The sequence below is a fragment of the Lathyrus oleraceus genome, chromosome 7, assembly GCF_024323335.1.
Source record: "Lathyrus oleraceus cultivar Zhongwan6 chromosome 7, CAAS_Psat_ZW6_1.0, whole genome shotgun sequence".
Taxonomy (NCBI): Eukaryota; Viridiplantae; Streptophyta; class Magnoliopsida; order Fabales; family Fabaceae; genus Lathyrus; species Lathyrus oleraceus.
This window is the reverse complement of record NC_066585.1, coordinates 77,050,787-77,061,426: the sequence shown is the minus strand read 5'-3', so window position 1 is coordinate 77,061,426 and position 10,640 is coordinate 77,050,787. Positions and strand designations below refer to the sequence as shown.

At 38.6% G+C, this 10,640-nt stretch overlaps 2 non-coding genes and 1 pseudogene across 2 annotated transcripts; all 3 read right to left on the bottom strand.

Moving 5' to 3' along the window:
• Positions 1-272: 272 nt before the first annotated feature.
• Positions 273-379, bottom strand: LOC127109415 (small nucleolar RNA R71). Its single transcript, XR_007796708.1, has one exon. It is a non-coding gene; the product is annotated as a small nucleolar RNA R71 (small nucleolar RNA).
• Positions 380-3,073: 2,694 nt separating this feature from the next.
• Positions 3,074-3,180, bottom strand: LOC127108922 (small nucleolar RNA R71). Its single transcript, XR_007796420.1, has one exon. It is a non-coding gene; the product is annotated as a small nucleolar RNA R71 (small nucleolar RNA).
• A 4,527-nt stretch (positions 3,181-7,707) lies between these two features.
• LOC127102125 (mitogen-activated protein kinase 13-like) lies at positions 7,708-10,081 on the bottom strand (annotated as a pseudogene).
• Between the last annotated feature and the right edge of the window lie 559 nt (positions 10,082-10,640).

The window sequence follows — 10,640 nt, the reverse complement described above, 5'->3', positions numbered from 1 at the left end:
AACCCTCATTGTTATCAGCTGTCCAACAACATCAATTTGCTGGAAATCCTACGGACGACCCTAATGAACATTTGACCAAGTTTGTGCAGTACGCAGGCATTGTGAAGGCGAATGGTGTATCTCAAGATGCGATAAGACTACGCCTTTTTCCTTTCTCTCTAAGAGACGGAGCCTGGGCTTGGTTGCAATCCTTGCCATCCAACTCAGTCACTACAATGGAAGAACTGAAGAACGTTTTCTTAGCCCGATATTTTCCGCCGAGAAAAACTACTATGCTGAGAGCTCAAATCAACGGATTTCGACAAAAAGATGCAGAATCTCTCTACGACGCGTGGGAGAGATACAAATACATGATGAGGATGTGTCCACATCACGGTCTCGAAGACTGGGTGATCATTCACACATTTTACTATGGGCTTTTGTATAACATAAGACTGACAGTAGACGCTGCCGCGGGCGGTGCACTTATGGACAAGCCATACAACGAAGCCTATAAACTCATTGAAAACATGGCCCGTAACCATTGCCAATGGGGAGGTGAAAGAACTCCAGTAGAAAAGTCCCAAACAAAAGGTGGAATGTACGAAATCAGTAGCCTTGACCATGTCCATGCAAAGGTAGATGCCCTTGTTCAAAAGTTAGACAACTTAACCATACCACCCGCAGCCACCGTGGCTGCCGTAACTCCAAACTGCGAGTTATGTGGAATTCCTGGACACACTACACCAGAATGTCAGATATTAGCAGGAGTCACCACTGATATAATAAATTATGCACAAGAAAACCCTTATTCGAATACCTACAACCCAGGTTGGAAAAACCATCCTAACTTTTCGTACAAGAACAACAACGCCTTGTATGCACATGGCCAAGCACCTGCTGCTCCACCTGGATATCAAAAGCCAGCTACTAATGCTCATAACATTCCTAGGAAGTCTGATCACACTAAATTACACTGTGTTTTTTACTCGGATTTCACATGTTTATTAGGACTTTATTATCATATTGTTTGTATTGTGCTCTCTTTTATCTTGTTTTCAGATATTTAGCACTTTCGGACTCTTTTGGAAGAAACAAAGCAAAAAGACCTAAAATTAGAGTTTTTCGGCGAAAATTACACACATGGTGTTGCACATGGCGGCCGCTATAGGAGAAGCCATGAGTCACCAGCCCTCAACTAGGAGGTAACCGCCACGTTCCCATGATCTTCCCCATTTACACACATGGCAGGCGCCATGAAGGGATGGCGGGCGCCACCTTTAGAAATCACGTTCCCACTAAGGAGAAGTTGGAGGGCACCATGGTCTTTGCAAGCTGCTGAAATCCTCTATAAATAGCTTATTCCATTTCATTTTCAAATCATCCAACTTAGTTTTACAACACTAAGCCTATATTTATCATTTGTAATAGCGGTAATCTGTCACATCGGGGGGTTATCGCACCTTAGTGAGATTGAGTTGGGTCACTTCGAGTTGTTGTTGTCTTTAGCTTCAGGAGTCGGAGGTTTATTTTTGTACCAGATTTAAAGCCCTCCGTTTGGAGCAGGCTCTTATTTATCGCTTTACTTTATTTATTTTCCGCACTCGCTTTACTTTATTTATTTTCCGCACTCGCTTTACTTTATTTATTTTTCGCACTCGCTTTACTTTATTTATTTTCCGCACTCGTTTTACTTTATTTATTTTCCACACTCGCTTTACTTTATTTATTTCACGCACTTTACTCGCTCTTTACGCCTCACATTCTAAAACAAACTTTTCATCATGATCAATACCGTTGTGTTTGTTTGTGTTACCATGTTTGGCTAAATCTTTTAAAGGTTAGAATGTAAGGATCGGGGTTAAAGTAATGTTTCACATATTGAATTTGTAGAAATACTTTAAAGGTTGTTTTGATTTTTAACTTGAGTTTTCTAAAACAAACTTGGTTAGTTTTAATTATTCAAGGAGTGTGAAAGCACCCTGGCTTAGTTAACTAGGAATTTTTATCACTTTAAGGAAAAACTATTTTTGAAACTGTTTTCGGACGCGTTGATAGATCTTAAATCAGGAAACTCCTCGGGTAAAACTTTCCAAATCAAAATCACTTTTCAACTAAGTTTATGAGTCTTATTTCTTAAAAATAAGTTTACTACTTTAGCATTCTGCGCATCTTTTATAAGTGACAATAAAAGGCCTTAATTTAAGGGTAAACTCGATTCTGAATACGTGAAAGCGACAGTTCCTGTTAAATGGATTCTTTTCAAGAGTAGAAAATATTGCCTCATAAGTAGTTCTATTTAGACAATCGAAACATCACTTAACTGACGTGAAATACATTCAACCTGTCTTTACCTGCATTTATTATTTACCGTTGTTTTGCAAACCAAATATCTCTTTTATACCGCCTTAGATAAACACTGTAACGATAGTAATCGATAGATTGACGATTTGGTCTCTGTGGGATCGATATTCTTTTATATTATTTTGACGCGATTCGTGCACTTGCGAATTCACACGATCAAGTTTTTGGCGCCGTTGCCGGGGACCAACTTCGTCAAATTTCGTACCCTGTTGTTACACCGTCTAGACTAAGGCATTATTATCCGGTAAATGCGAAGAACCCGTAGTACCGAAAATTTAGTAGATCCTTTAGTGGAACCCGAACGTTATACTCGTACACGACTATTACTCATCCGAATTAAGAAAGCTATGGCTGAGAATCGAGACCGGAGACCTCTTAAGGAATTTGCCCAACCCTCTGACGAGGAACCTAGTTCGAGTATAGTAAACCCCCTTATTCCTGCTAACAATTTCGAACTAAAACCGTCTTTGTTGCAATTAGTGCAACAAAACCAATACGCGGGTCTTGCTACTGAGAACCCGAATTAACATTTAAAAGTTTTTATCCAACTAGCCGACACCTTTAAATCTAACGGCGCTTCACCCGATGCGATTCGTATAAGATTATTTCCTTTCTCCCTCAGGGATAGAGCACGTTCATAGTTAGATTCACTTCCAGCTAATTCAATAACTACCTGGGAAGACCTTAGGAGAGTATTCCTCGCTAGATATTTCCCCCTAGTAATATTGTTGTTCTTCGAAACCAAATAACTAGATTTACCCAAAACCAAGGAGAATCGCTTTTTGAAGCTTGGGAGAGATATAAAGAGCTATTAAGAGTCTGTTCACACCATGGCCTAGAACAATGGCTGATCGTTCATACCTTCTACAATGGACTCCATTATAACACAAAGATGAGCATCGACGCTGCCGCAGGTGGCGCGCTGATGAACAAACCTTATCCTGAAGCTTGTGACCTAATTGAGGATATGGCCCAAAACCATTACCAATGGGGAACTGAACGAGCATCAATAGAGAAAAAGGAGACCCAAGGTGGAACACATGAGGTAAGCTCTCTAGACATGATGCAGGCGAAAATGGACGCTTTGGCCCTTAGGATCGAACATATGTCTACAAACACTCACACCGCAGCAGTAGTCCACATAGAATGTGAACTTTGTGGATCTAAAGGACACGAATCGGCAGAGTGTAACCTTTTAAACGACCTATACGGGGGTACGTCTTTTGAAGTATCTTAGGCTGCTGATAAAATTCATCAACTGATTTTTCTGGTACCGAGCCTCATCAAAAAAATCATCTTCCTTATACACGTTAAGATTGTTCCCCATTTGAAAGTGACTTTCGGTCCAATACTTAGGGAACAACTAAACACATCTTCCCTCCACTCCGTCTCCAATGGCGTAAATTGTATCATGTGTTTCAGGCTAATAGGACCAAAAAGAACCAATCTTCAAAAGATTGTAGCTCCAAAAGAGACCCAAAGTCGCGCACATTCAGATGAAAACAAATTAATCCTCTACCTCGGGCCGAGTCACAGAGCCACAATGGCATTTAAATAGGTGAAAGAAAATTGTCACAAGAGACTTTTCGTACAGGTATTCACACCAATGTTGGTAAGCCTTCATGTATGCCCAATTGCCAAGATGAAGTTGGGAATGAGCTATTGTCAAATGCTTTAGAAATTCTATCTAAAGGGAAGTGAAGGGGAGACAAAGACCCATGACGGAGAAAGTGCCTTAATAGAATGGGATGACACAATTTCCATACTTAGCAGATATTGTTTTGTCCTCGGCGGAACTCAAGATTCCCTAGTAGGAAGACGGGTCAACTTCGATAAAGGTGTCATCAAGACTGTTCACTATCACAAAGTAGAAACACTGGAAGAATAGACAAATTCCATCCAAGAAGATGGAATATTCTTCTAGGACTTGTGAGTACTCTTTTATGACTTCTTACCCATAATGTGCTAACTTTTCAGATGCATAGAAGTAAAAACGTCAAATAAGAAGATGATTGCTAAACTAAGAAAGTAACTCAAAGAAAGTAGCATTGATTCTTCAAAAACTATTATTTAGCATGCAAAGACTCCATCAAATGTATCAAATCGCTCACATGTAACACTCGAATGTTTCAGTTTTTAAGAGATACAATGATGACACTTTTGAAAAGACATTTGTAATATGGAGCATTAAATAGACGAATTTCCAAGAAACTAGAACATTTCTCTCACCCGTCCAAAGGTGATGAATCGAGTGGTCGACATTCGAGGCTGACATAACAAGCCCTCGACTTGCTACGCACAAACAAGAGCATGTGGGACAACTGTTCTTGGTTGGTCATATCGACCCTAGTCGACCACCAAGAAGGAACCACACTCTTTTCGGGACCTCTCAACACCCAAATTATCATCCTAATTATTACCAAGAATCTCAACTATAAATGTATCCCACAATTCTCTACAATTTATTCTTAACAAATAACAAATTTATATTATAGTATTATTACAAAGAATCTCAACGAAACTTTGGTCCATCATCGTCACCGTTTTTTAACTTATTTTATATCCTAAACAGAACAATTTATAATTTGTATGGCTACCTACTTCCATGAATCGGTTGGTGACTTTAACTTTTTTATGGATATTTTAGAATTAATAGGAGTAGATGTTAACGTAACAAAAAATTTAGATAAATAATGCAGTACCGTGAGGACTAAGTTGGGAAAGGCGTTGTTCGAGAAGGTTTAATTGAATATAGAGAAAAGTCGCACATTACTCCCACCTCACCTAATTCTTTCCTTTTCATCTACACGTCACGTGACCCTTCTATCTCTACGATTATTGTGGTTTCACTGTTTTGGTCTTGGTTTATTTTCAATTGTCAATTCTATCATGTTCATGTTCTTCACCCACTGCTTCTCCTACAACAGTTTTTTTGTTTATTTCAGATATTATTTGTTAACCATTTCTATGCTTATTAAAGCAAGTCAATCATTGTTATACTAAATTAACTACGTAAATAAAACAAATAAGCAGAACTTTTGTAGGATTTATTTAGTCTTAGGCTTCATTTAAGTAAGAAAAAGGTGTACAGAGAAATGGAATTAGAGAGTGAGATCCGTCTATTTTATATAATAAGAAAAGAGAAAATGATTATTTTATCCTCATCCAAAAGAAGAAAAAAATTGTAACAATACTAATAGTAATGAGTCTGAGTAATGTTGTGCGATGTTTGCTTCTTCTCCTCTTTTGCCATATCAACAATCACCCAATTAATGTATTGAACATGTGTTTGGTTTCACGTTAGAAAATCAAATCGTGTTTAAAAATCACGTTCTAATAAAAAAAAGGTAAAAATAATAAAGTAAATATTTGAAACCGTTGAATTGATGTAATTTTTCAACATGATTTTAATCATATTGATGAGCATCTAAACACATGAACCTTTTATTTGATCATGATAAAACTTCTTCTTTCCATGACTCTTGGAAAACGTTACTCACTTTTTATTGGATCATTCAAGTTAATTATTAATCCTCTTGAACGGTTCTTTGTTACAGGGAGAACCATTTTGAAATTTAATTAATAATGCACAATTTTGAGTTTTTTTATATAAGTAAAAGCAAATTATAAAAAAGAGCACAAAGAGTGCTCAACCCTCAGAACACAAAAAACACAGCTAAAGAAAAACAACAAAAAATCCATTATCCGAATAAAAAGAAAGAATGATTAGTTTGCCACAACAACGAATTCACATTGATGCGCCCACAAAATTTGGCCAAAAAGCACTCTCTAGATAAGAATTTAATGATTTCCAAAATATCCATCTCTTCCAATCTTCCTTCTTCAAAGATGGTAGAATTCCTAGATGTCCACAAAGCTCAACAAACCGCTAACCAGATACAATAGTGAAACTCAACCCTGAATTTGATTGAACATAAGTTCTTAAGGTAAAAAAACAAAGAAATTAATGAAATATGCTCCCCACATAAATCGATGTCAAGCCAACCACACATATGGTCCCAAATCAATTGAGCCATATCACAAGAATAGAAAAGATGAAAGAGAGTTTCACCGGCATTAAAGCAAAAAGGACAAATAGAATTATCCAAATTGATGTCTCTTCTCAATAAATTCGGCTTAGTAGGTAACATATTCAACAAGCATGTCCAACCAAAATATTTAATTTCACTCGGTGCTTTCGATCTCTAAATATTCTCCAAACCTTTAAGGACCAAAGCCTTCGTAATTGGACCCCCCCCCCCTCTTGAACGCATATATCAACTTAAGGAACATTTTGAGAAAGAGTAGTTAAGGAGAGGAGAATCCATGTAGAGTGGTATGTGGAAAGGAGATAGATGAAGGGGTGTGGTTGTTGAAATGGATGAACTGTAAACAACAGTAGGACGACGAGCTTCATAAGGAGAAGTTGTTCCAGAAGCAGTTCCAGCAGAAGTAGCTTTAGAGACTTTAGGTTCTTCAGCAGAAAGTATCCTTATGCTCTCTAGAAGCCTTAAAATTCTTAGCCATCCTTTTAGAATGCTTCTTAGCAGTCTTCTTCTTCTTCTTTTGAGAAATAGCTTCAGAAGCTGCTAGAAGAGCATCAGTATCACACTTCTCCAGAAATTCCACCACCTCTGTCAGAGGATATGGCGTTGAGAAGATAGGGAAATATTTCAAAGGAATCCTTCTGTTGAGGATGATACCCTTGGGAATTTTAGCAGGAGGACTTATCACTTTAGTAATAATCCTCGTATTCTTCAGAGCCTTGGTATTCAGCATCCTACCAGCCTGAGGTTGCATGCCTTTGGAGAACTGATCATCTGTTAGAGAGTCAATCAGTTGGCTCTCCGTCAGAATGTCTGAGATCAGCCTGCCCATAGGAATGTAGATCTTTGTCCTTTTGCTACCATCACTGGTGTCCCTTACACTTTCCCTTAGATGTTGAAACAAAAGTGCAGAAAGATTCACCTTCTTTACATATTCAATATAGTAAAGGATATATTGTTGGTCACCATTGATGTAGCCAGAGGAGTTGGTTGATGGTCTGGAATGAATGCATCCAAGAAGGATTCTAGCCCATACCTTCAAATGAGAAAGAAGATCCTTGACCTTGCTAGAGTATTTTCCAGAGGCGAAAATCACTTTAAAATTCCCAGTCAAATTAGATTCCTTTTCCACCATTTGTTCACACCTTATACCAGACACATCATGTCTAATGAGTTTGGCTACCAGCTTCTCACATATCACTATCTTCTATCCAAACACGAAGGAGGTAACTTGGAAAGGAGAAGATATGGCGTGTATCCAGAATTTTCTCACCAGGTTGAAGAAAATTGAGCCTTGAAAATGGTTGAAGAAACTTTCTCAACCTTGAAATTTTAAAGTAGGAAGAAGGTCAATCTCATTGTTCTTAATATTTCCAAACTCAACTAAGAGTTCGCCCAGTACTTCTTGATTCTCTACATGAATACTCAAAGTAATTTCAGGAACCTTATATGCATCTTCAGTACTAACAAATTGACCTGAAGAAGATCTTGATGAAACTATCTTAAGCAAATGAGGGATTTGAGGTTGTGGTTGCGATGAAGAAGAACCACGGTTGAAGAAGAACCAAGCAATACCCGTTATTAGATACAACTGATGGACCAGAATCTTTTTCAGGAAAAAGCAGTTTTCCAATAAATACTTTGGCAAAGATGCATCAGATACTACAAATATAAATTACCAAAGTATACTTTGAGTAAAAATGATTCATAGAGCTCTGGTACTCTATACCACCTTGTAGCAACATAATCCATCCAAAATACCATTGTTGGAGTATCACTAAAAGCAACTCTAGCTAACCCAAAATCACAGATTTTAAGTTTAGAGTTTGTATTGGCAAGTATACTCTTTGGCTTCAAGTCTCGATGAGACACATTTGCGGTGTGAACATACTTGTATGCTCGAAGAAATCGGTGAAGAAGAAATGGTAGTGCTCTTTTGTTAAGTCAGCATTGGCTCAACATAAATATCTTTGAAGTCTCTTCTTGAAGGAGGCAACATAATGTACTTAATTTCAACAATATCGGGATGTCGAAAAAGTATGAGAAGCATTATCTCACGAGGAAAACGTGCAACTTCGGATATGTGCTCAAAGATACCATGAACCTTTTTTATTGCAACCTTTTAACCTGCATAGTATCAACAGAAACAGGGGCAACACATGCATCCTTTCCAACCAAAAGAAAGCAGTCTCTCCAAGGATGTACGATCGAAGAAGGGGGAAAATAATTTGTTGCACTACAGCCACATGATAGTGAATTACCTTAATAAGACTGCCAGTGTCAATATCTCATATGTGAATTGTGTAATCCATACTTCCCATAATCGAAACTTGATTGAGAGGTGCAACATTTTCACAGTAGATGTGCATTTATGGTCATTGGCAGCACGGCATAGAACAGCCACACATTGAGCAATTGAATGTAATGTTTGTTCAGCAATGCAACCAGATTGTGGAGATGGCTCGGCGCATGCAAGCAGCGACTCAAGTAGAGAACCAAAACGTGTGTTTACAGAATAGACTAAAGCAGCAAAAAAAGCTTTGTAAGGCTGTTGTTTTGCGCAACAATCTCTAGCCTTACTATATGAGGTTTACTTGCAGGACCGGCTAAGGAGTCCCGGACTTAGTGTTTTGGGTGTATGGCTATTTGGTAAACAATGTTTCTGACTGGTTGAAAGGGTGTAAACGATACTCTTGACGAGTCAAGGAAATAATAAAGGTAAAATGACAAGTAGAAACGATAAAGTACTAAAAGAAAGATGATAAACGATAAAGTGAAACAAGACAAAAGATAAGCTTTACGAAGATTAAATGACTTGTAATTATAAAGTGGAGGAAAAATACATTGTTTGTGAGGAGAGTAACTTTTTTCTCGTAAACGCTTTGGTACTTCAAGCTTTACCCCTACTACAAATGTTCAAATTGCCACCTTTGAATTCTCACATAACATTGGCTTAAATACTAGTTCAAAATAACAGTTGGGAGGTTACAAAGCCCTCTTGAGGTGCCACGTGTCGGTCCACTTCCCTCATTTTGGCGCATAACTACCCATGACCTCTTTACGTGCCCACGTTCCCATTTTCCACTCAGAACTTTTTGACTTCGACCCAAGCTTTGTATGTGTCGATCGGCAGCCTCGGCCACCTTTCTGTCGAGGAGCTTCCGACAGAAACCCTGGTCGAAATTGGCTTTTCCCTTAGCCGAAATTTTCCAGCTAACAAATTGCCCCCTGAAAAAGCTGGCTTCGACATGAGTGAATCGATCGAGAAGCTGGTCTTTTGGTGTTCCATGTTTCGGCTAGCTGTCTTGTCAGTACTCATGACTTAATACGTAATGATGACTAGTTGGTCTTTTGGATCCGTATTTCCTGTAGCATAGGTTTATATTTCTTCAAATATTTTCCATTTACTCTTAAGACCCTTTGATCCCCACCAAGTTCTTCGATTTCATACGCATTGTTATTGTATGTCCGAGTTACTCGAAATGGTATTTCCTATTTTGGTGACCACTTACCTAGGGTTCGATCTCGACGATCCATAGGCAAAATTACTTTCCAACGTAATCATTACCAACAAAGGTTTTTCCCTTTATTTTTCTATTGTAGACCTTGGCTACACGTTCCTTTTGCCGGATCAACATTTCGACCGCAGCTAACCTTTCTTCGTTTAAATTAGCCAACTCGTTGAACATCATGTTCCAGTATTGCTCTGACTGAAGATCATTCTGACGCTGGACTCTGACAAACTATAAGCATATCTCCGCCGGTAATATGGCGTCGTGACCAAACATTAGTCAAAATGGCGTCGAATTCGTCGCCTCTTTGGGGGACGTTCGACATGCCCATAGAATTTGGTCCAAAGTCTTGTGCCAATTCTTTGGCTTTTCACCAACGTGCTTCTTAATCAGACTTATTATTACTTTGTTCGATGCTTCTACTTGGCCATTTGCTTGTGCATAGTAGGGTGTAGAGGTAACCAGTCTGAAACCTGTCTCACCGGTAAATTTCTGCATCTTTTGTCCCACGAATACTGACCCTTGATCCATCATAATAGTCTCTGGGATCCCAAACCTATACACGATATGTATCTGAATGAATTCGATCACCGCCTCTTGGTCCACCTTTACCAGAGGGATGGCTTCGACCCATTTAGTGAAGTAGTCTATCCCGACTAGGATAAACTTCTGTTGCTTTGACGAAGCCGGTCAAATTTCTCCAATGATGTCTAAAGCCCATCCCCTAAAAGGCCATGGT